Source organism: Dendrobates tinctorius, unplaced genomic scaffold (assembly GCF_039654945.1).
Source record: "Dendrobates tinctorius isolate UK_male_01 unplaced genomic scaffold, ASM3965494v1 ptg000039l, whole genome shotgun sequence".
Lineage (NCBI taxonomy): Eukaryota > Metazoa > Chordata > Amphibia > Anura > Dendrobatidae > Dendrobates > Dendrobates tinctorius.
This window is the reverse complement of record NW_027361707.1, coordinates 3,771,969-3,798,186: the sequence shown is the minus strand read 5'-3', so window position 1 is coordinate 3,798,186 and position 26,218 is coordinate 3,771,969. Positions and strand designations below refer to the sequence as shown.

At 43.9% G+C, this 26,218-nt stretch overlaps 1 protein-coding gene across 3 annotated transcripts in view; it reads left to right on the top strand.

Moving 5' to 3' along the window:
- The first annotated feature begins 559 nt into the window (after window positions 1-559).
- The window catches only part of FAM53A (family with sequence similarity 53 member A), a 77,896-nt gene continuing 52,237 nt past the window's right edge, over window positions 560-26,218 (top strand). Inside the window, exon 1 of one of the 3 annotated variants that reach the window (XM_073574421.1) lies at window positions 560-671. The gene's annotated coding sequence lies outside the window, so the exon portion shown is untranslated. Of the gene's footprint in view, window positions 672-1,063; window positions 1,088-5,087; window positions 5,188-26,218 lie in introns of those variants that run through there. The other 2 variants (XM_073574423.1, XM_073574422.1) reach the window with 2 other exon arrangements.

Sequence of the window (26,218 nt, the reverse complement as noted above, 5' to 3'; positions counted from 1 at the left end):
CACAGACACTGTCTCTTCTCCCCTCTCCTCCTCACAGACACTGTCTCTTCTCCCCTCTCCTCCTCACAGACACTGTCTCTTCTCCTCTCCTCCTCACAGACACTGTCTCTTCTCCCCTCTCCTCTCCTCCTCACAGACACTGTCTCTTCTCCTCTCCTCCTCACAGACACTGTCTCTTCTCCTCTCCTCCTCACAGACACTGTCTCTTCTCCTCTCCTCTTCACAGACACTGTCTCTTCTCCCCTCTCCTCTTCACAGACACTGTCTCTTCTCCCCTCTCCTCCTCACAGACACTGTCTCTTCTCCCCTCTCCTCCTCACAGACACTACCGTAGTGACTTCTCCCAAGTTCCCACGAGGTTCTTTGTTTATAATCTGCACACCGGGATGTACCATTCTATTTCCAATAGAGGGGTGATCGTTCTCACACAGCGTTTCCCAGCTGTCCCCAGTAAGGCGATGCTTCTCCTCCACCAGTGGACTGTGCCCTACTTACTATTTTATAGTAGAATCCTATATGAAGAATCGTAGATTTGCCTACTTAAGCCTAATTATTTTCCCTTTTCCTTCGGTCGTCCTCCCCTAGCTCAGTATGGTATCGTCTGAAGTTTTATAGCCCCCCGCCGGGTGAGCCTGCAGCTCAGAAGTTCCCAGACAGCAGTGAAAGCGGAGGTGTGTAGACAGCAGGGGATGGGCGCTCGCTGGGCTGGCTGCTTGGTGTGCTGCTTTCTTAGTCCGTTTCCTTCTTGTTGTCCCTGTATAAGTTCCGGAAGGTTCTGTAGCTGCTCCCTGTGCGCTGTGAGGACCCGGTGCCGGCGGCGCCCATTGTTGTGGAGACCTCATGTCAGCGGCGCTGGTCATACACGGGGCTCTGTGGCGACCTCTAGCGGCCGCAGCGGCACAGTGCAGCCGGGTGCTCAATAATAACAGAGGATGGCAAAGTAACCTCAGGCCATAAGCTGCTGCTGTCAGCTGGACGAGCCTCTGTATACAGCTGCAGCCACCTGTGCATCTATGGGCTCTATGCATCGTTGTATCAGTACTCTGCACCTATGTGCACTCAACAGCTGTGTATACTTTATACCTATGTACGCGCTTCATCTGTGTGTCCTCTCTATATCTATATGCACCCTATAGCTGTGTGCTCCCTATAGCTGTGTATACTTTATACCTATGTACGCGCTTCATCTGTGTGTCCTCTCTATATCTATATGCACCCTCTATCTGTGTGTGCTCCCTATGTGCACGCTTCATCTGTGTGTCCTCTATATCTATATGCACCCTCTGTCTATGTGCTCCCTATAGCTGTGTATACTCTCTATCTATATGCACCCTCTGTCTATGTGCTCCCTATAGCTGTGTATACTCTCTATCTATATGCACCCTCTGTCTCTGTGCACACTTCATGTGTGTGTGCGCCGTCTATGTGCACCCTATGTCCGTGTGCATTCTTCATCTGTGTCTGCTCTCTATATCTATATTCACCCTATATCCGTGTCTGCTCTGTCTATATGCACCCTCTATCTGTGTGTGCACCCTATATCGTGTGCGTTCTTCATCTGTGTCTGCTCTCTATATCTATATGCACCCTATATGTGTCATCTATCTATGTGCCCCCTATACCTGTGTCTGCTCTCTATATGTGGGTGCACTCTGCTTGCAGATGTTTTCCTTCCTACTGTTCCAACATAAATATATATATATATGTTATTTGATAAATTGAATTAAAATGTTTATCACTCTCTTTCATATATACTGGTGCATATTACTGGATATTGTATGTACACAGAGGTGTCAGACCCTGTTGTGTATTGCATCATGTATAATCCATTGCATCGGGATGTGTATGGGATGTATGTTCATATAGATTTGTGGGGTATCCGTGTGCTTATCTCATGCATGTACCCTCAATCCATCTCCCCTATTTATGTATATATTGTCTGTGTGATATTTATCCTTTTCTGCATCTATCTCTTAGCTCTCTGTCCATCCTCCATTTCTTGTGTGTTGAGCAGTGATTTGCAGGCCGGTGGTCCGGGGGCGAGGTTGGTGGCCCACTGCTGTAGGACTAGAAGACTGAGAAACGCCAACTTCTGGCTGGAGTCCCCGGAGCTTCATTGGATTAGTAGGCCCCGGTGTGACACATTGCGCCAAAATGACGCAGTGGGTAGGAGGTTTCGCAGGGTTCTGGCCAGGCAGTGATGTACTGACCTGACCGCTGCTCTGCAATTTTTTTGGGAAAAACTCTTAATATCACTTATCTATCGTCTAGCTTTCTCTTCTGATGTATTCCATGCCCGCTGCTCCGGCCTGTGCGCTGTAGACTCATCCTTGCCCCATAGATGTGTGATTTCACATGTGTTTCCATCGGTTTGTGGCAGATTTTTGCACGCCCCCTCCTGCGGCCGCTCGGCCCTCCATTCATGCCTCCTCCTGCCCGGTCAGTGGATTGCACAGTGACTTCCTGAGTATTAAGCACCAGGGCTTGAATTACTCTGTGTAACCCAACTCCTGAGCAGCTGCTTTCATAAACTCTTCTCCTGGGCCCACAGGAATCATGGCAGGGGTCACCACACACCTATGCTTAACCCTCAGCACGCTGCATCATAGTAACACGGCCGCACATATTTGGGGGGGTGTTATCGTGCTCCCCGGCCTTTATTTTTGTCCTCTCTCGGCCTGGTGGTTTGTGCCCGGCTCCATAATTATAATCTCACAGCAGCGGGCAGGACAGTGAGCACATGGATGGGGCATGGCCACTGTAATCCCAGCCGCTCGTAATTACAGATGGTCTGCATAGATTTTGATAATCTGGGATAATTGTTGCCAAAATTTGCCTTACAAGTTTGGTTATTGTATTATTGAATTGACCTGAACCACTCAATCTATTCTTCATACAGCTGGACCGTGTCAGACGTCTCTAGGAAGCGTGTAATGACTTTTATCTGGTTCCTGTTAGTTGGTGCATTGCAAAATTAAGGGCGATATTCTAGATGTATCTCTCCTGTCTATCACCAATATCTCCGTGTACATGTTCCTTTATCTACTGCTTGTATAGCAACCAATATTTATCTCTCTACCTGCAGCTCACATCTCTCTCCTCTAAGATTGACCATAGGTGTCAAAAGAAACCAAAAAGTTGCCTTTCTGCTTTCTCCCCCTTCCCCTCTCCCCCTTCCCCTCTCCCCCTTCCCCTCTCCCCCTTCCCCTCTCCAGTCTCCCCCTTCCCCTCTCCCGTCTCCCCCTTCCCCTCTCCCGTCTCCCCCTTCCCCTCTCCCGTCTCCCCCTTCCCCTCTCCCGTCTCCCCCTTCCCCTCTCCCGTCTCCCCCTTCCCCTCTCCCGTCTCCCCCTTCCCCTCTCCCGTCTCCCCCTTCCCCTCTCCCGTCTCACCCTTCCCCTCTTCCCGTCTCACCCTTCCCCTCTTCCCGTCTCACCCTTCCCCTCTTCCCGTCTCACCCTTCCCCTCTTCCCGTCTCACCCTTCCCCTCTTCCCGTCTCACCCTTCCCCTCTTCCCGTCTCACCCTTCCCCTCTTCCCGTCTCACCCTTCCCCTCTTCCCGTCTCACCCTTCCCCTCTTCCCGTCTCACCCTTCCCCTCTTCCCGTCTCACCCTTCCCCTCTTCCCGTCTCACCCTTCCCCTCTTCCCGTCTCACCCTTCCCCTCTTCCCGTCTCACCCTTCCCCTCTTCCCGTCTCACCCTTCCCGTCTCACCCTTCCCCTCTTCCCGTCTCACCCTTCCCCTCTCCCCGTCTCACCCTTCCCCTCTCCCCGTCTCACCCTTCCCCTCTCCCCGTCTCACCCTTCCCCTCTCCCCGTCTCACCCTTCCCCTCTCCCGTCTCCCCCTCTCCTTTCCTTCCTTCCTCCTTTTTCTTTCCTCCCTTTTCTCCCTTTCTCCCTTTTTTTTTCCTTTCTCCTTTTCTTTCTTTTTTTTTCCTTTCTCCTTTTCTTTCTTTTTTTTTCTATCCTTCTTTTTCCAGTTTCTCCTTTTCTCTCTTTCCCGCTCTCGTTTTCTATGTATCTGTCCTATCACCAGCATGCTTATGCCATACATCGGTGTTGATGTCTCGGTGTTGCAGGTCTGAGTATGTCTCCATATCTGCTGCCTCCACATTGTGGATTTTTTGATCTCTTCCCTCCTAGTAGACCTCTCATGGCCTCCTTATGGCTGCCTCACACGTTGCCTATGAAGCCGTCTGGCCGGGCGCTCCCTTCTTCTCCTCTTCCCACCATGTGGCGCTTTAATACTGTCCTGTTGATATATTTATAGACAGACGCGCTATTTTCTTTCACGTCTCCAGGGGATATTCGACTAGGAGACCGTGAGAAAGTTTGGGCGAAGCGTATAGCGCACATGTGTCGGCCTCGAGCTTTTACTTCTTCTGTATACATATATTAAAAAAAAAAAAATGGTGGGGAAAGCAGTGACAAAACAATCACCAGAATGGTCGTAATAACTTGTAGGGTGGAAAGAAGTGTCTTCAGTTTCACACACGCGAGAGAAAAATAGTGATTATTGAATCATCTAACGCTTACAAAACAGTCGTGTGTGAACATACCCTAAAATGACAATTTTTCTTTTTCACCTGGAATTTTTTTTTTCTCACGACACTATATGGCATAATTAAAAGAAAAAAGTCGCTCAAAACAAAAACGTATTTCCCTAAATGACCCAAAATTCTCAGGCCCCCTTTTTTTCACCCCCTGTTCTTAGGACTTTCGAAAAAATAGTCGTTCTGGACGATTAAATGCTGGATTAAAAGCAATTTCTGTAAAATAAAAAAAAATAAAATAACTTGAAGCGACGCAATGCGTGGGCGATCCGACAGTTCCTTGCGTCCCGTTTGCCCCCTGTGGCGGCGCTCGCTGCGGACCGGGGATCACGCGTGTAAATGCGGAGTACTGTGCATGCACATCCTGAACTGCAGCTCAGCTGGGTGATGTGTTCTTGCTACTGTGTTGGGAATGATAAAGTTTTTTGAAAAGTAAAAAAAGAAAAAAAAAGTGACGTAGGGAGTGTCGTTGGCCAATCGGAGTGGGAAAGTGGGCGTCCTGGGGGGGGGAAGGGGGCATGTGCGAGTGAATAGCTCTTTATGTGTTCCGTGTGCTGAGGCTGTGTGGTCATATGCATGGAAGCGGCCAAGGGGGAAGCAGCAGCAGCCGGGGGGGAAGGCAAGCGTGCTGCACAGGTACACCTTACTACCAAGACAGCCTGAACGTAGAGTATATGGACTACCCCTCTAAAAAAAAAAAAAAATAACCCCTTTCTTTATTTCTTTAACCCTTGCTTTCCTTTCTTCGTTCCTAGATTTTATTTCCCCCCCCCTTCTTCTATCAACGCCGTCTTGCCTTCTGTATCGTTTCTATCTGCGCCTGTCGAATTTAATTGTGTAAAAAAGAAAAAAAAAAAGCTCCTTTTTATCCCCAGTCGCTTTATTTATTTATTTGTTTTGGGCAATTGGTCACCCACCTCCCGGGAAAAAAACAAAACAATCATCATAGCAAACTTAAGGCGCGCCAAAGAGCGAAATGTTGTCCTTTGGCACGTCCTGAAGCGCTTCGTCCAGAGTTTCCCTAATGCTTGTAGTTTTTTTTAAAAATGTTTTTATTTATATATTTTTTTTTATATATTTACATTTTTTTATTTATAGATTTTTTTAAATTTATATTTATCATTTTTTTTTATTTATTTTTTTAAATTTATATTTAATTTTATCTAATTTTTTTCGATCAGCGTTTGACATCACGTTTGGGCCGGGAGAGGAGAATTTGTAATTTTTCACGCTGCGCTTGTCGAGATGTGGGAGGAAGCAGAAGGATTTCTATTAAAAGGAAAAAAAAAAAAAAAATCTATTGCCTTGGGAACGGTTAACCAGTTAAGCGACCTAGACTCCGAGGGATTGACGATCTCCTCGCTGCTTAACCCCTGTTGTGCTGGGAGGCTTCGATGCTCCTCTTCGAGGTCTTGTCATAGCACTCTTCGTCCACCTTGTGCCACCAGGAGAGGGGGGGGGATTTCCATGCAGGCATATGCAAGCAGCAGCTGATTTTTTTTTAATTTTTTTTATTTTATTCGACAGAGGGGTTATGCTGGGTGAGACGTGACATCATGAAAATGACAGTCCGCAGCTCCCATGTATATTAATAGCAACCTCTTGTAGGCAATGGGGAATAAAAAAGCTTTAAGAAGTGAGGGAAGATCTAGGGTGGCTTGTAGGATTTTTTTAAGATTTTTTTATTTTTCTTCTAGGCCTCAGGACGGCCACGAAAACAACAGCTGGTTCCGTCGGCCGTGTGCTCTTCCTATGGCCGAGCTGATTTTGCACTGGCAGCCATTAATAAGTGCTTTGCAAACTCTGCCTTTCCCCAAGCTGTTTTTCCGGGTTAAACGCCCGTGATCTTGCGTTTTTCTTCATTGCTGAGAATATTGTGTTATGTATATATATGTATATGTATATGTTATAGAATCCTCTGTTTTTGGACAGCCTGAAAGGGGCACAAACTTTTTTTTTTTTTTTTTAATTTAGACCCTCCCCCCCTTTCCCATAAAAGCAAAAAAAAAAAAAAAAATTACTTTAAATAGTAACTCATGCCCCTGGGGGTGGGAACGTTTGGAGGTTTAATATAAAGCAGAAGCCGGGGATCGACATAAAGGAAGGGTGGGAGACTGGAAGCGGTTTACATTAAGAGCTCACTAAAGTCAGCAGCGGAGCTCTCTAGTTTCATCCATGTTCGGCCTGGAGACCACGTTTTTTTTTTTTCAGGAGCATGTTGGGTTGGGACATGTGTTCGCACTTACAGATGGAAGGGGGGGATGCGAGGCTGGTTGGGTATTGTTAAACTTATTCTGGCTTTCCGCCTAAGAATAAATGACACTGTGCGGCTGCCAAGAAAAAGGAGAAAATGTTTTATATATAATATATAAAGCTCAAGTATGTGTGTGTGTCCGGGATTGGCATCCGCACCGTCGCAGCTACAGCCACAAAATTTGGCACAGTCACACGTCTGGACCCCGAGAATGTCCTAGGCTATGTTGTGAGGCGAAATTTTAACCCCACGCGTTCCAATTCACTAAACAATTTTGCCCCTATCTACATAATGGGGAAAAAGTGTGTTTATCAAGCCCCGCCACTCATTATGATGTCACAATGGTTGACTATGGGATGGAGGATATGTATGACGGGTATATGGGCACGGGACTATGGGATGGAGGATGTGTGATGGGTATATGGGCACTCGACTATGGAATGGAGGATATGTATGATGGGTATATGGGCACTCGACTATGGGATGGAGGATATGTATGACGGGTATATGGGCACTCGACTATGGGATGGAGGATATGTGTGATGGGTATATGGGCACGGGACTATGGGATGGAGGATATGTATGATGGATATATGGGCACTGGACTATGGGATGGAGGATGTGTGATGGGTATATGGGCACAGGACTATGGGATGGAGGATATGTATGACGGGTATATGGGCACTGGACTATGGGATGGAGGATGTGTGATGGGTATATGGGCACTCGACTATGGAATGGAGGATATGTATGACGGGTATATGGGCACGGGACTATGGGATGGAGGATGTGTGATGGGTATATGGGCATGGGACTATGGGATGGAGGATATGTATGATGGGTATATGGGCACTCGACTATGGGATGGAGAATATGTATGATGGGTATATGGGCACTCGACTATGGGATGGAGGATATGTGTGGGTATATGGGCACGGGACTATGGGATGGAGGATATGTATGATGGATATATGGGCACTGGACTATGGGATGGAGGATGTGTGATGGGTATATGGGCACGGGACTATGAGATGGAGGATGTGTGATGGGTATATGGGCACTCGACTATGGGATGGAGGATGTGTGGGTATATGGGCACGGGACTATGGGATGGAGGATATGTATGATGGGTATATAGGCATGGGACTATGGGATGGAGGATGTGTGATGGGTATATGGGCACGGGACTATGGGATGGAGGATATGTATGATGGGTATATGGGCACGGGACTATGAAATGGTGGATATGTATGATGGGTATATGGGCACGGGACTATGGGATGGAGGATGTATGATGGGTATATGGGCACGGGACTATGGGATGGAGGATGTGTGATGGGTATATGGGCACGGGACTATGGGATGGAGGATGTGTGATGGGTATATGGGCACGGGACTATGGGATGGAGGATATGTATGATGGGTATATGGGCACTGGACTATGGGATGGAGGATGTGTGATGGGTATATGGGCACGGGACTATGGGATGGAGGATGTGTGATGGGTATATGGGCACGGGACTATGGGATGGAGGATGTGTGATGGGTATATGGGCACTGGACTATGGGATGGAGGATATGTGTGATGGGTATATGGGCACAGGACTATGGGATGGAGAATATGTATGATGGGTATATGGGCACGGGCCTATGGGATGGAGGATGTGTGATGGGTATATGGGCACTCGACTATGGGATGGAGGATATGTATGATGGGTATATGGGCACGGGCCTATGGGATGGAGGATATGTATGATGGGTATATGGGCACTCGACTATGGGATGGAGGATATGTATGATGGGTATATGGGCACGGGACTATGGGATGGAGGATATGTATGATGGGTATATGGGCACTCGACTATGGGATGGAGGATATGTATGATGGGTATATGGGCACTCGACTATGGGATGGAGGATATGTGTGATGGGTATATGGGCACGGGACTATGGGATGGAGGATATGTATGATGGATATATGGGCACTGGACTATGGGATGGAGGATGTGTGATGGGTATATGGGCACAGGACTATGGGATGGAGGATATGTATGACGGGTATATGGGCACTGGACTATGGGATGGAGGATGTGTGATGGGTATATGGGCACTCGACTATGGAATGGAGGATATGTATGACGGGTATATGGGCACGGGACTATGGGATGGCGGATGTGTGATGGGTATATGAGCATGGGACTATGGGATGGAGGATGTGTGATGGGTATATGGGCATGGGACTATGGGATGGAGGATATGTATGATGGGTATATGGGCACTCGACTATGGGATGGAGAATATGTATGATGGGTATATGGGCACTCGACTATGGGATGGAGGATATGTGTGATGGGTATATGGGCACGGGACTATGGGATGGAGGATATGTATGATGGATATATGGGCACTGGACTATGGGATGGAGGATGTGTGATGGGTATATGGGCACAGGACTGTGGGATGGAGGATGTGTGATGGGTATATGGGCACGGGACTATGAGATGGAGGATGTGTGATGGGTATATGGGCACTCGACTATGGGATGGAGGATGTGTGGGTATATGGGCACGGGACTATGGGATGGAGGATATGTATGATGGGTATATAGGCATGGGACTATGGGATGGAGGATGTGTGATGGGTATATGGGCACGGGACTATGGGATGGAGGATATGTATGATGGGTATATGGGCACGGGACTATGGGATGGAGGATATGTATGATGGGTATATGGGCACGGGACTATGGGATGGAGGATATGTATGATGGGTATATGGGCACGGGACTATGAGATGGTGGATATGTATGATGGGTATATGGGCACGGGACTATGGGATGGAGGATGTATGATGGGTATATGGGCACGGGACTATGGGATGGAGGATGTGTGATGGGTATATGGGCACGGGACTATGGGATGGAGGATGTGTGATGGGTATATGGGCACGGGACTATGGGATGGAGGATATGTATGATGGGTATATGGGCACTGGACTATGGGATGGAGGATGTGTGATGGGTATATGGGCACGGGACTATGGGATGGAGGATGTGTGATGGGTATATGGGCACGGGACTATGGGATGGAGGATATGTGTGATGGGTATATGGGCACAGGACTATGGGATGGAGAATATGTATGATGGGTATATGGGCACGGGCCTATGGGATGGAGGATGTGTGATGGGTATATGGGCACTCGACTATGGGATGGAGGATATGTATGATGGGTATATGGGCACGGGCCTATGGGATGGAGGATATGTATGATGGGTATATGGGCTCTCGACTATGGGATGGAGGATATGTATGATGGGTATATGGGCACGGGACTATGGGATGGAGGATATGTATGATGGGTATATGGGCACTCGTCTATGGGATGGAGGATATGTATGATGGGTATATGGGCACGGGACTATGGGATGGAGAATATGTATGATGGGTATATGGGCACGGGACTATGGGATGGAGGATGTGTATGATGGGTATATGGGCACGGGACTATGGGATGGAGGATAATTCTAATTTGCTATAACTAACCATAGTTAGTTACTATGTCCGGGCTCTTCAGCTAGTGTGTGTATGTGTGTGTGTATGTGTATATATATATATATATATATATATATATATATATATATATATATATATATATATATAATTTTATTTTCCATTGCTATTTGGTTATGTACTTTTTTTTTAATATAAACTCCCCTAGTTTGTATGAAATCCACCCCTTTTCCAGTACCGTTTTTTTTTTTTTTTTATGAGCATGGCATCGAGCCCTATGTATCACCTTGTTAAAAAAAAAAAAAGTAAAAAGAAAAGTGAGCTAAAATAAATTGGATAGTTGCCTGCAGTCCCCCCTTACAAAGCCTCCTTTCTTACTGCAGGATTTGCCCATAGCTGTATAAAATCATTCATACGGTGACCGCAGCTTCGTGCAAAGTAATAATGATTTAATTTTTGATTTTCTGGTGTTTTTTTGTAGTGCTTTTATTTATTTTTTTCCCGCTTGGGCAATCTGAAGTTCTGAACTTTTTATTTCATTTTGAAATTCTTTTGGAAAAATTTATTTTAGGATTTTAGAATTGTGCGTTTTGGGTTGGTTTAGAACTTGTGCTTTTGGTTGTGGGTGTGCTTTTAAAGAGAAATGATCTTTTCTTCTGGCAGGTCTGTTTTAGAAAATGCTTATCGTATGTTTTCCCTGAAATAAAAAGCTTCTGACAGTGACTCTGGCGTTAAAGGGAATCCTATCCATCCTCCTGAGATGTCTGTTTTGGAAAATACTTACCGTATATACTTGTGTATAAGCTGAGATTTTCAGCCCATTTTTTTGGGGCTGAAAGTCCCCCCCCTCGGCTTATACACGGGTCAAATACCTGGGGGTCGGCGGGGGAGCGGGGGTGTCAGAGATCATACTTACCTGTCCTGCCGCGGTCTCTGCAGCCTCGCTTCTCCACTGTGTCCCTTCCTGTCTTCAGCGGTCACGTGGTACCGCTCATTACATTCATGAATATGCACATATTCATGAGTGTAATGAGCGGTACCATGTGACCGCTGAAGACAGGAAGGGAGACAGTGGAGAAGCGAGGCTGCAGAGACCGCGGCAGGATGGGTGAGTATAGCGATATTCACGTGTCCCCCGGTCCATCGCTGCTCACCGCTGTCTCTGCTGCATCCTGTGTCAGTGACGTTTAGCCAGCAGGGGGGCGTGGTGACGTGATTAGTGCGCGACGCCCCTCTGCTGGCTGAATAGTCACTGACACAAGAAGCGGCAGACAGCGGCGATGGACCCAGGAGAGGGGAGTATGGCTTTTTTTTTTTTTTTTTTTGCAGCATATGGGGGCATAGTCTATGGAGCAGCATATGGGGGCACAGTCTATGGGGCAGCATATGGGGGCATATTCTATGGAGCTGCATATGGGGGCATAGTCTATGGAGCAGCATATGGGGGCATAGTCTATGGAGCAGCATATGGGGGCATAGTCTATGGAGCAGCATATGGAGGCATAGTGTATGGAGCAGCATATGGGGGCATAGTGTATGGAGCAGCATATGGGGGCATAGTGTATGGAGCAGCATATGGGGGCATAGTCTATGGGGTAGCATATGGGGGCATAGTCTATGGAGCAGCATATGGAGGCATAGTCTATGGAGCAGCATATGGGAACATAGTCTATGGAGCAGCATATGGGGGCATAGTCTATGGAGCAGCATATGGGGGCATAGTCTATGGAGCAGCATATGGGGGGTATAAACTGTGGTGAAGCATATGGGGGCATATTCTATGGAGCAGCATATGGAGGCATAGTCTATGGAGCAGCATATGGGGGGTATAAACTGTGGTGAAGCATATGGGGGCATATTCTATGGAGCAGCATATGGGGGCATAGTCTATGGAGCAGCATATGGGGGCATATTCTATGGAGCAGCATATGGGGGCATAGTCTATGGATTCCACCCTCGGCTTATACACGAGTCAATAAGTTTTCCCAGTTTTTTGTGGCAAAATTAGGGGGGTCGGCTTATACACGAGTATATACGGTATATTCTCTCTGAAAAAAAAAATTGACTCTGGCCTTAAAGGAATCATATCGGTCCTCCTGAAACGTCTGTTTTAGTAAATACTTATATTCTCCATGAAAAAGCAGTTCTGGGGAACATTTTATGGTAACTCTGCATTGTGCTGTTCCTCCGTTATTCCTCTTTGAAATTTGTCAGTAAATTGATTACCGGGTGCATCTCTTTGTCGAAGTGGGTGTGTCTCTACATATTCTGACACATTCTGCACTGATTGGACAAGGTGAGACCCGCCTCCATTTGGTAACACCCAGTTCTCAATGTATTCATATATATTTGCAGGAGGAATAACCGAGGAATGGCACAATGCATTGTTTTATTAAAGACTTTCCTGGATTTTTTTTCTTAAGGAATTCAAGTCTTTGTCAAGGGAGTTGACCGGTCCCCTTAATGACCAGATTCACTGTCACAACGCGGAAGAACATCCCAGCCTGAACTATCAGGCCAATATATTGTCTATGATGCTGTTCGTTCTGGTCTGTAAACAGGTTGTCAGACCCATGTAATAATGTGGAGTCTGTCAGCACAAAATGACTGTTCAAACCAAGCACAGGCATGGCCGAACGTTTCAGTTCACTTTTCTACCTACTTGTTTTTCATCTATCTCTGCCCTTCTATGGCTAATCGAAGATCAAAGCTCTCACTCAAGGAAAGCGGGTGAGGGGAGAAGGATGAAAATCAAGTTGGTGGGAAAGTGCGCTGAAATGGTTGTCTGAGCGCCTGTGCTTGGTTTGAACAGTCGCTTTGTGCTGACAGACTCCCTTTAATTAGGACCATAGATTAACACTATTCTGATTTATAGTATTACATACTTGTTTAATTTTTCTATGAGTTTTTTTGGAACTTCACTTTCCCTTAGAATTTCCGTCTTCATTATTTTTGTCCACTTGGTACAGTGGTGGTGGCCATTCTGTTTGCAGAACAGCTTTTTATTAACTATAGAATTTTCTGTTAAAGGCCCGAGCTTTGTGATTGCCATGCAGATGAGTAAGGGACGTCTTGTATTGCAATATCTCCTAAATTTATTAACAAAAAGTTTGAAAACATCGTTTTTACAGCCAAACATTTTCTTTTTGAAAATGTCATATACCTTTTGGGCACTTTTAGCCCCAGGGTGGAGAAATCCAAGGTGCCATGTGGTCACAACTTGTGCCTAACTTTGAGTCATTTATTAAAGTTTTTTTTCTCAAAATGTTATGTTCTCCCTTAGCCACAGGATAGGGGACAGCCTACTGATTGATGGGAACTGCGACCACCCTGACATTGGAGTTCTAGAATCCAAGAACACGTCTCTACAGGGCACTTGGCCATTTCTGGCAGACCCTTAGACAAGGAATGGGACACCCATACTCCATTCTAGACCGGGCTCTTCAGAACTGCTAACAGGGTTTCAGAACACCAATGCTGGATAGGAAACAGCTTAATATTTTTGGCACTACTTTTTAAGGTCTACAGCATTTTTTGTTTGGCCTTTAAAATGTTTTACCTGCTTGTGAAATCCGCATTCTTTGCCCATTCCTTGTGTAAACCGTTCTTGAAGTTTTTGGATAGAACTATATGAATGATCCAGGTGTTCTTTTCGTTGCTCCTCTTCAGTAAGAAAATGTGTGTGGTCTCCAAACAACATCTGTGGACTCAAGCTTGAGTATGACTACTTTGGGTTGTGATTGGAGTACTCCTCTCGTTAAGGCTGGGGTTGGGCTGGTCCAGTCCAGAGGATAGAAGGATCTTTTGGTGGGCCTTAACCACAACAGAAAGGCCCACAATATCAAGAAATGTCCTGAAAAGCTGGACAGAGAAGCCTCCATTTCCTTTTTGATGGTCCCAAAGTTGCCCAGTTTAGCCCTTGATCCATATCTAAGCTAGGGGCTATATGACTACTTGTAGTAAGACTTATCTTCCACTAGTTTAGTGACTTCAGTAGTCTATGGCCTACTCCTGCAAACTTCTTTTTTCCGAAGCCCAGTATTAGACGTAGTCTCTTGTATGCAAGTTATTTCAGGAATATGTAACGTATTTCCTCAAGAACCAGAACCAAACTCCTTCTTGCAGGTGGTTCAAAGACTTGATAATGTCCATGGGCCTTTTAATCCAAAATAGAAAAAAATATATTGTGTGTAGCATTGACAATTTATTGAGAATCCTACCAGGCAGATGAGATGCATCATTGCATGAAAATGTCCTTACATGGTTAGTCTTCAGAAGAGCACCCCAAACCGGGAGGTACTGTAATCCTCCTAAGCTGAAAATTTGCTTCAAGGGGTCAATGTGCAGATGCTCATGTGTTTGTCACCAGTCCTTAGCTTCCAGAGTCATTTGGAATTCCCCCAGTGTGGATGACGATTCGTTTCCCTCTAAACATTCCATTGTATGACTTGCTCTCCAGCCATGTTGATGTATTGCCCTTAGGTTTACTGTACTTTAGATAACGACTTAAGAATACGTCATTTAACGATCTCAATGACAATGATTAATTCAGATGTTGGTCCAGGAAGCTTCTGGAATGACGTTTCGCTTTCATTGACGGATGTGATTTTGCCCACCTGATATTAGACAAAATTGAGACGTCTGCTAACGGCAGTCAATCGAAGTTCTTCTTACATGTATTTAAGATCTTTTCTAACTTTAACAAAAACCAAAGAAGATCCCGTTGAAAGAGGACCATTCACCAGATCAGAAGTGGCCTGTTTAAGTTATTTTATCCCTGCCTCTCCTGATTTTTTTTTTTTTGTAAGTCCACCATAAATTTCCATAGGTATCGGCCTTTTTATTTAGTGCTAATTTTTATGCCCTTTCCATGGGGTGTGGCTCACAGTTCCCTGGGGGGCGTGTATTTAGGCTACTTTGTATAATTAAGCTGCGAGCACCGCCCCTTTGTAAAGTCCTTAAAAATTAGCACCAAATTGAAGGTCCCATATCTCTGGAACTGGATGACAAGATTTTTTTTTTAACATAGTCCCCAATTCATCATTGCCTCTGCACCTGTTTTTTGTCTAGTTTTACGCCTTCCTTTTTTCCTCACTATTCATTATTCTGTTTGTGCCATTTTACAAGTCTCTTATATTTGCTCGCCTGTTTTTTTGTGTTTTTTTTTTTTCTATGTGTGAAGTTTTAGTGATTCCAGATGTTTTTCCCTGCTTCATCAATTGCAACTTTTTAAAAAGTCGCAAAATGTGGCACAATGTCGCTCCACTCACCCCCTGGTTCATGATTTTAAAAAGTTTAATATTTTCTTTTTGCGATATTTGCCAATGATGCAACTTTTTTTTTACTGAAAAAAGTGGTAAAAACGGTTTTGAGCCTATAGTGATGCATTTCAACAAACCCTCAGCTCTGTAGAACATCAGTTGGTTTCCAAGTGTAAACGTGATTGTTCCCATAAAACTAGGAAAAAACTTTATATTTTTACGTTTTCCATAATTTAGTTTTTCCATATTTTTATGTCCTCTAGCGCCCTACAATTGGAGAATAGTATATTAGAGTACCTTATATAAAAAAATTTTAAACATCAAAGCCGTTAGCCAAGTTTGACCATTTTTTTACACTTCGGTGCACATGTCCGGATAAGATATTTACTTGAGATCCCCTTCATCTTCCCGCGAGTTACTTTGTGGTTCTGACTTGCAAAGCTGAGAGCGACGTGTCAAATCTGTGCTGAAATATTCCATTCAGTAGTAGTATACATAGCAGGTCATGAATCCAAAATATGTTCCAATAACTGGAGGAAGCCGGACCGATCTCAAACCCGCTCTAAAAGTCTCAGAAATGGAGGAAAAACAAATATCAGGCCCGGGCCAAATCTGTTCCTTATTTTTTGACCTTTAGGGACAAATTAGGATGTGACATTTAGGGAGATTACGGTTGACGTCTACCCAAAATGGTACAAGTAGATGTGTGACACCGGAGGATGCTTTTCCTGTCCAAAATTTAGTTATTTTAGCCTTTTTGGAAAGAACACTTGGCTTCTTATTCAATAGCCAGTTCATTAGGAGGCAGCGAGGTATAAGTTACTTTGCGCCTTATGCCACTTATGTCACCAATTGACCTTGTAAGACTTGAATACTCCGTTGTCAATAGAGAAGAGATGATGGCGCATGTTTTTGTTTCCCCTCTTCTCTCGTTCTACTGGTAAAGCCTGTTGTTGGACCCTGTTTTATGGCCGGCCTGGGTCAGTTTCTGTAAGTTGAACATATGCTAACAGGAATGGCTGGAGCACGTTGTTATACTACACTAAACCATACTACACAGAACTGTATAGCACTACACAACAGTATACAATTCTATACATGACTGTTTAATGTTATATTCTACTACACCTCCCTTTATTGGACTTTTCTATACTAAGCAACCTACTCGTACACTGATCTGCGCTACACTGTCCTTCACTACTCTATTCTAAAGTACACTAGTTAGCATTACACAATTTTTGGGGGTAGGTTCACCTAAAGTGTAAGAGCGTTATCCAAAAAGTTTGGCATGCCAGAAGTTCGCATGTGGTTACCCAATTCTGTGAATGCATATGGCATCTTGTCAAATAGGTGACCTCTAACTTATTACTATACCCTACACACCATGCTGTACAACAGTATTTATTTACTAAACTAAATTACACTAATTAGTATTACCGATTTATTATGCATTTCTTATATAGCGCCATCATCTTCCCAGTGCTATACAGACATCATCCCCACTCACATCTAAATTCTTTAACTGTGAAATGTGGACAGAAACCAGGGAACCCAGAGGAAACACGGGGAGAACATACAAACTCCTTGCAGTTGTTGGCCTTAGTAGGATTTGAACCCAAGACCCCATTGCTGCAAAGCAACAGTGCTAACCTCTGAGCTGCCCAATGGGGCAGTATTCTGTACTAAACTATTCTAAACTACTTTCTGCTGCCCTGGTCTGGCTTCCAATCCGGACCTCCGTGGCAGACTGATCAGGGCAGTCTTGTCTTTGGTGGCCAGCATCTTGTAAACGTCAGACACCAAATATGCTGTGCCGCCTAACAGACAGGATTCCTGACAAGGGCAGTGCAAACTTATATCCTACACTATTTTATATATATTTTACCTGCTTATATAGCTCCATTAATTCCACAATGCTTTATCATCACTGTCACCATTAGGGCTCACAATCTCGATTCCTTATCAGTATGACTTTGGAGTGTGGGAGGAAACCCACGCAAACACGGGGAGAACATACAAATGCCTTGCAAGTTTGAAAAAGTAGGAATAGAAATGCAACACTCACCCAAATCCTGGGTGAGTCCTACTTTTCTATTCCTGCTTTTCAAATTTATGCTATACTTTGAGCTGTGCACCACCCAGACATATCCTATAAGAAGTATATGGATGGCCATCCATGCCAATATTTGCAGATCAAAAAAGTTGGTGCGTCATTACTCCTCTACGTGGTCCTTGCAGATGTCGTCCTTGGCGGGATTTGAGCCCAGCACTGCAAGCAGGGCTGTGGAGTCGGTAAGCCAAACCTCCAACTCCGACTCCTCAATTTCCATGACTCTGACTCCACGACTCCCTTATACCAGGGCTATGGAGTCGGTAAGCCAAACCTCCGACTCCTCAATTTCCCTTACACCGACTCCACGACTCCGACTCCCACATATATTGCTTATATTTAAGTGAAAAATGTACAATGTGAACATCAGACGTTTAATCATTTTTATGATGCAATAATCAAGATATTTAGAACATAATATATATTTATTGGAATACAACTTTAGAACACAAACTGTAATAAAATGTAAATATGTCATACACTATGTAATATCGATTACATATATACAGTACAGACCAAAAGTTTGGACACGCCTCATTCAAAGAGTTTTCTTTATTTTCATGACTATGAAAATTGCAGATTCATTCTGAGGGCATCAAAACTATGAATTAACACATGTGGAATTATATAATTAACAAAAAAGTGTGAAATAACTGAAAATATGTCTTATGTTCTAGGTTCTTCAAAGAAGCCACCTTTTGCTTTGATTACTGCTTTCCACACGCTTGGCCTTCTCTTGATGAGCTTCAAGAGGTAGTCACCGGAAATTGTCTTCCAACAGTCTTGAAGGAGTTCCCAGAGATGCTTAGCACTTGTTGGCCCTTTTGCCTTCACTCTGTGGTCCAGCTCATCCCAAACCATCTCGATTGGGTTCAGGTCTGGTGACTGTGGAGGCCAGGTCATCTGGCGTAGCACCCCATCACTCTCCCTCTTGGTCAAATAGCCATTACACAGCCTGAAGGTGTGTTTGGGGTCATTGTCCTGTTGAAAAATAAATGATGGTCCAACTAAACGCAAACTGGATGAAATAGCATGCCTCTGCAAGATGCTGTGGTAGCCATGCTGGTTCAGTATGCCTTCAATTTTGAATAAATCCCCAACAGTGTCACCAGCAAAGCACCCCCACACTATCACACCACCTCCTCCATGCTTCACGGTGGGAACCAGGCATGTAGAGTCCATCTGTTCACCTTTTCTGCGTCGCACAAAGACACAGTGGTTGGAACCAAAGATCTCAAATTTGGACTCATCAGACCAAAGCACAGATTTCCACTGATCTAATATCCATTCCTTGTGTTCTTTAGTCCAAACAAGTCTCTTCTGCTTGTTGCCTGTCCTTAGCAGTGGTTTCCAGCAGCTATTTTACCATGAAGGCCTGCTGCACAAAGTCTCCTCTTAACAGTTGTTGTAGAGATGTGGCTGCTGCTAGAACTCTGTGTGGCATTGAGCTGGTCTCTAATCTGAGCTGCTGTTAACCTGTGATTTCTGAGGCTGGTGACTCGGATGAACTTATCCTCCGCAGCAGAGGTGACTCTTGGTCTTCCTTTCCTGGGGCGGTCTTCATGCGAGCCAGTTTCTTTGTAGCGCTTGATGGTTTTTGCCACTGTACTTAAGGACACTTTCAAAGCTTTCCCAAATTTTCGGACTGACTGACCTTCATTTCTTAAAGTAATGATGGCCACTTGTTTTTCTTAGCTGCTTTTTTCTTGCCATAATACAAATTCTAACAGTCTATTCAGTAGGACTATCAGCTGTGTATCCACCAGACTTCTGCGCAACACAACTGATGGTCCCAACCCCATTGCAAGAAATCCCACTTATTAAACCTGACAGGGCACACCTGTGAAGTGAAAACCATTTCCGGTGACTACCTCTTGAAGCTTATCAAGAGAATGCCAAGAGTGTGCAAAGCCGTAATCAAAGCAAAAGGTGACTAGTTTGAAGAACCTAGAATATAAGACATACAGTATTTTCAGTTGTTTCACACTTTTTTGTTAATTATATAATTCCACATGTGTTAATTCATAGATTTGATGCCTCCAGAGTGAATCTACAATTTTCATAGTCATGAAAATAAAGAAAACTCTTAGCTAAGACAAAGCCTAGATCCTCAGGCTACATTCACACCATGGGCGAAGCCAGGATCAAACCTAGGGGGGGGGGGCAGAACCTCACACTGTTCCGCAGAACCTCATACTGCACACCTCGGCTGCCGCAGAACCTCATACTGCACACCCCTACATTTGATAATAAAGCCTGCACCTTAAGAAGATGTGGTGATGAATGCAGTCTATTTATTCCAACTATCAATTGATGTTGATGTGTTACTGAAGATGAGCAATGCCTGTCCTGGGCGTCCTTTTGTGCAGCTAGGAGTGTACCTGACTGGTGCTAAAAAAAGAGGAGTGTTAGTCTGTGTGCTACCCGGCTTTCATTCTTTTTGGTACAGATAAGATATGGATGGATGGATAGAGCAGATTTCTAATCTGCTTTTGCTATTGAAAACATTATCTATGAGCTCAAAAACCTTTCAGGTGATGCGGTTTTTTAAAAAGCTGATCTGCTCTTGCAGCTGAAAAACGTATCCTCAAAAAAACACAGGAAAAACGCTGTGTGTGAATGTAGCCTTAGATCAGCCATTTATAGGACATTTCATAACTTTTCCAAATTCCTATGAAAAAATATTCAGCACATCCTGCATTGAATTACTGTACCCAATTTATTATATATTTTTGGAGTCGGTCCATTTTATACCGACTCCACCAAAATGAGCTCCGACTCCACAGCCCTGCCTCATACCAAGGGGGCTGTGGAGTCGGTAAGCCAAACTTCTGACTACAACTCCTCAATTTCCATGACTCAGACTCCACCAAAATGGGCTCCGACTGCAAGGCTGCAGTGCTAACCACTGAGCTATCGTGCTGCCCAATTTTATACAACACAGAAGAGCACAATTCTATATACTACGCTAAAAAAAACATATATGTAGTATATTTATTGATGTGGTATATTATGCTTTTGACTGTAGTGTAGCACACTTCAGTATACTACATTGTCGTTTGCGGTACTATGCTATGCAACACTGTACCGTACCATACCATACCAAAGTGTCTTGCCACACCATACCGTAGTATACTATATCCAATGCTACGATTTACTATACTACTTTATTCTAGAGAACACGTTTAAACTACGCTATACTACACTCTGCGGTATTATACCACACTGTTCTGTAATATATCCCAACAGGCGCTAGGTTGTGTTGTTCGCGAGGTGCCATGATGTGTTACGTCCAAGCCTATTAGCGTGCGCTGCATATAGCGACTGAAAATCTTGAAATGTGGTAAACACACTCTCTGTCATAAAGATATATGGCGAGAGAATTGTCCTTGGGGGATAACATGAAGTCAGGACATAGTTGGCGTGTTTGGGGAAAAAAAAAATGTCCCCACAGGTATTTTCAAAGTTATAAAATTGTAGACAGCTGTATTCAGCGTTTGCTCTGCTCATTCATTCACGCCTTCAGACCTTCGTCAGGACAGGGTCGCTGTTCTGCACTCTGTAGGAGCCCCTAAGAAAACGCTAGGGGTGCTCGTCTCAAAGGCCAATGGATTGTATCGTGAAACCCGCCATTTTTTATTTTATAGGCCTTCTCAACGATGTCTAGGAGAAAAACTTTATTGCTCTTAGCAACCAATCACAGCGCAGCTTTCATTTTTTAAACCGCTCCAGAGAAATGAAAGCTGGGCTATGATTAGTTGCTATGGGCAACAAAGACTGTGACCATGATAAATCTGCCCTTTCAGCCATTTTTTTTGTATTTCGTAAACCTCTTAATGTGTGTAGCTTTGCCATAAAGACTGAAAAAGGCCTTGCTTTGTGTAAGATGCGTCAAATTCGTTAAGAGGCGTGCGCCTCCTAATGATTTCGGCGCTACCCTCAGCCGCCACGCGCCAACTTCACAAACGCGCTCCAATCAAGGCCACCACTTTTTGTGGAATAAATTATTACCAATTTGTTGATCGTTCTCGGCCATTCCCCCTTCCTTCTAATCTCCACACACTTCTAAAACTAGGCGGAGCTGTGGTATCATAAAAAAAACGCAGAAAGGCATAACATTTGCACCTTTCAAACCATTTTAAATGTCAGATTTCTGGCAAGAAAACTGACCAAAAGTTATCTACTTGGCAAAGAATAATTTTTTTTTGTCATACAAAACATGGAGTATAGCTTAAAAAAAAAAGTTTAGCCTTTCGGAAAGTTCTGAGCATTCACAATCTGTCTTCAGCCATTTTTTTTTCCGTTTTTTTTTTCCTTGAAGGCTTCCGTCCCTCTCCCCAACCCTTCCCATAATCCGGTGTGTGTACAATATTCCATCTGTTTGATGTGTGGACAGGTAACCGCTCCTGTCAGAGGTAGAACCTGCCAAAAACCATCTGCCTCCGTGTTACTCAGTAATCTTTACTGCGGGGCGTAATATCCGTCCTCGCCTGCAACTCTCCAGCAGTGAGCTGCAATTGAACTTTGAGGGGGCACTGGTACTGTAGGGCAGGGTAGGGCAACTTTTAGTTCTGTTTTTTTGTAAGCAATCTGCTGACATTGCTGCGGCGAAACACGTCCGCCAAGATTTGTATGTAAATAGTAAAAAAAAAAGTGTGTGTGTATATATGTCTGTGTCTATGTATATATGTATAGTTGTGTGTGTATGTATATATGATTTATGTTCTGTATGTATATATGTATTGTATGGTTGTATGTGTGTATGTACAGCTCACAGCATTCATGCGTCTTGGCTGCTTTCCACCAGTCTTTCACACTGCTTTTGGGTGACCTTATGCCACTCCTGGTACAAAAATTTAAACAGTTCTTCTTTGCTTGATGGCTTGTGACTATCCAACTTCCTCTTGATTACTTTCCAGAGGTTTTCAGTGGGGTTCAGGTCTGGAGATTGGGCTGGCCATGACAGGGATTTGATGTGGTGATCCTTCATCCACACATTGACCTAGCTGATAGCATGGTGCATTGTCCTGCTAGAAAAACCAGTCCTCAGAGTTGGGGATAATTGCCTGAGCAGAAGAAATCAACTGTTTTTCCAGGAAAACCTTGTAGAATCATAGAATCATAGAATCATAGAATCGTAGAGTTGGAAGGGACCTCCTGGGCCATCTGGTCCAACCCCCTGCTCAAAGCAGGATTCGCTAAATCATCCCAGACAGATATTTGTCCAGCCTCTGTTTGAAGACTTCCATTGAAGGAGAACTCACCACTTCTCGTGGCAGCCTGTTCCACTCATTGATCACTCTAACTGTCAAAAAGTTTTTTCTAATATCTAATCTGTGTCTCTTCCCATTCAGTTTCATCCCATTGCTTCTAGTCTTTCCTTGTGCAAATGAGAATAAAGTTGATCCTTCTACAATGTGACAGCCCTTTAGATTTTTTTAGACAGCTATTAAGTCTCCTCTCAGTCTTCTCTTTTGCAAACTAAACATTCCCAAATCCTGCAACCTTTCCTCATAAGACAGGGTTTGCAGACCGGTCACCATTCTGGTCGCTCTTTTCTGAACTTGCTCCAGTTTGTTGATGTCTTTTTTAAAATGTGGTGCCCAAAACTGGACACAATATTCCAGATGAGGTCTGACCAAAGAGGAGTAGAGGGAAATAATGACTTCACGTGATCTAGACTGTATGCTTCTGTTAATACATCCTAGAATTGCATTTGCCTTTTTTGCTGCTGCATCACACTGTTGACTCATATTCAGTCTGTGATCTATTAGTATACCCAAGTCTTTTTCACATGTGCTGTCACTTAGCCCTATTCCTCCCATTCTATATATGCTTTTTTCATTTTTATTGCCCAGATGTAGTACTTTGCATTTCTCCCTGTTAAAAACCATTCTGTTAGTTGCTGCCCACTTCTCCAGTTTATTTAAATCTTTTTGAATCCTCTCTCTCTCTTCTCTAGTATTAGCTATCCCTCCTAGCTTTGTGTCATCAGCAAATTTAATCAGTTTACCCTCAATTCCTTCATCTAAATCGTTGATAAAGATGTTGAACAATACAGGGCCCAGGACAGAGCCCTGTGGTACCCCACTTGAGACATTCTTCCAACTGGATGTACAGCCATTTACGACCACTCTTTGGGTCCGATCACTAAGCCAGTTATGAATCCACCTAACAGTTGCCTTGTCCATTCCATACTTAGTCATTTTTTCAATAAGGATTGTATGAGAGACTTTGTCAAATGCTTTGCTGAAGTCAAGATATACTATATCTACAGCATTTCCTTGATCCACCCAATCAGTGATACCGTCATAGAAGGAAATTAAGTTAGTCTGACATGACTTATTAGTTAGAAACCCATGCTGACTCTGTTTAATCACTTCATTCTTATCCAGGTATTGACATACATGTTGTTTAATAATTTGTTCAAAGATCTTTCCTGGTATAGAAGTCAGACTCACCGGCCTATAGTTGCCTGGGTCCACCTTCTTCCCCTTTTTGAAGATAGGAACAACATTTGCTCTTCTCCAGTCTTCTGGCACTTCTCCTGTTCTCCAAGAATTTTCAAAGATTATGGAGAGGGGTTCAAAAATTTCTTCTGCTATCTCCTTCAGTACTCTGGGGTGTAATTCATCTGGACCTGGAGACTTGAATTCATTTAGGTTAGCTAAGTGTTTCCTCACTATCTTTCTGTTTATAGATATCCTGGATTCTTCTATTCCCTTAATAGGACAGTGAATAACAGTTGATGTTGCATTTCCTTTCTGAGAGAAAACAGATGCAAAATAGGAATTTAAAAGTTCAGCCTTCTCAACATCCTGTCTTACCATTTCATTATTTTCATCCTGTAAAAATCCTATAGCATCTTTGACTTTTCTTTTACTTTTGACATATCCCCAAAATCCTTTATTATTGCTTTTGACATCTCTTGCAAGCCTCAGTTCATTTTCAGCTTTAGATAATCTGATTTGTGCCCTGCAGGTTCTGCAGACAGCATTATATTCTTCTTTAGATATGCCTCCCTCTTTCCATTTTATAAACATTTTTTTCTTCCTTTTTAGCATGTGCTTAAGTTCTGTGTTCATCCATCCTGGTTTCCTTAAATGCTTCCTATTCTTCCCTCTTTTCGGAATTGTTAACAACTGTGCTTTGAGAATTTCATTTTTCAAGATTTCCCATCCTTCCTGGACATTTTTGTCTTTAAGGATATCCAGCCATTGGATCCCTCCAATTCTCTTTCTGAATCCCTTAAAATCTGCCTTTCTGAAATCTAACCTTGACGTCTGAGTCTTCACAGGTCTTCCACCTCTAGTAATCCAAAATTCTAAAATAGCATGGTCGCTACCTCCTAGGGTCCCAGCCACTTTTACCTCCTCAACCACTTCCTCCCTGTTTATAAGGATTAGATCCAAGGTAGCAGTTCCCCTTGTTTTCTCCCTTACCTTTTGGAAGATAAAGTTGTCAGCAAGAGAGGATAAGAATTTCCTTGACCTGTTAGTTTTGCCTGAGAGAGATTCCCAACAAATGTCTGGATAGTTGAAATCTCCCATGACAACTATGTCATATTTTTTGGAGAACTTGGCCATCTGATGCATAAAGAGTTCATCTATATATTCGGCTTGCACAGGCGGCCTGTAGTAAATGCCTACAATGGTGTCCTTTCCATTGTTCTGTCCTTGTATTCTTACCCAAACAGTTTCCACAGAACTCCCAGTCTCTGAAGCTTCAATCTCTGTGCAGATATACGCATTTCGAACATACAATGCGACACCCCCTCCTCCTTTATCAAGTCTGTTTCTTGCAAATAAGTTGTATCCTTCTAGTCTTGTATTCCAATCATGTGTATTGTCCCACCAAGTTTCAGTGATTCCAATTACATCATATTTCTGTTCCTGTGTTAGTAGTTCCAATTCTCCTTGTTTGTTGCCCATGCTTTGTGCATTAGTATAGAAACATTTTAGTTTGTGATTGGTTTCTCTTTCTCCAATATTTTTATTAATTAGATTCTTTCGTCTTTGTTCTTCCTTTCCACTTCTAATAGCAGAGTTCTCAATAGCATTTGTCAGGTGTATGGCTTTTTCTGGTCTTTTGCTTCCCTTCCCATGTTGTTCTAGTTTAAAGCTCTCCTTACAAGTGTAGCAAGGCGACTTCCAAATACATGCTTTCCAGTCTTCGTAAGGTGCACCCCATCTCTAGCAAGTAGTCCATCGTATAAGTAGTTCACTCCGTGATCCAGAAATCCAAATCCTTGTATGCGGCTTGATTCATATGTCCTTCGCAAAGATTAGCCTGCCCAATTCCAACCTTGCTGAAGCATCCCCAGATCATCACCGATCCTCAAAATTTCACAGTGGGTGCAAGACACTGTGGCTTGTACGCATCTCCAGGTCTCCGTCTAACCATTAGACGACCAGGTGTTGTGCAAAGATGAAAATTAGACTCATCAGATTACCTTACTCCAGTCCTCTCTATGGTCCAATCCTTATGGTCTTTGGCAAACTTCGGCCTGGCTCTCCTTTGCTTCTCATTGA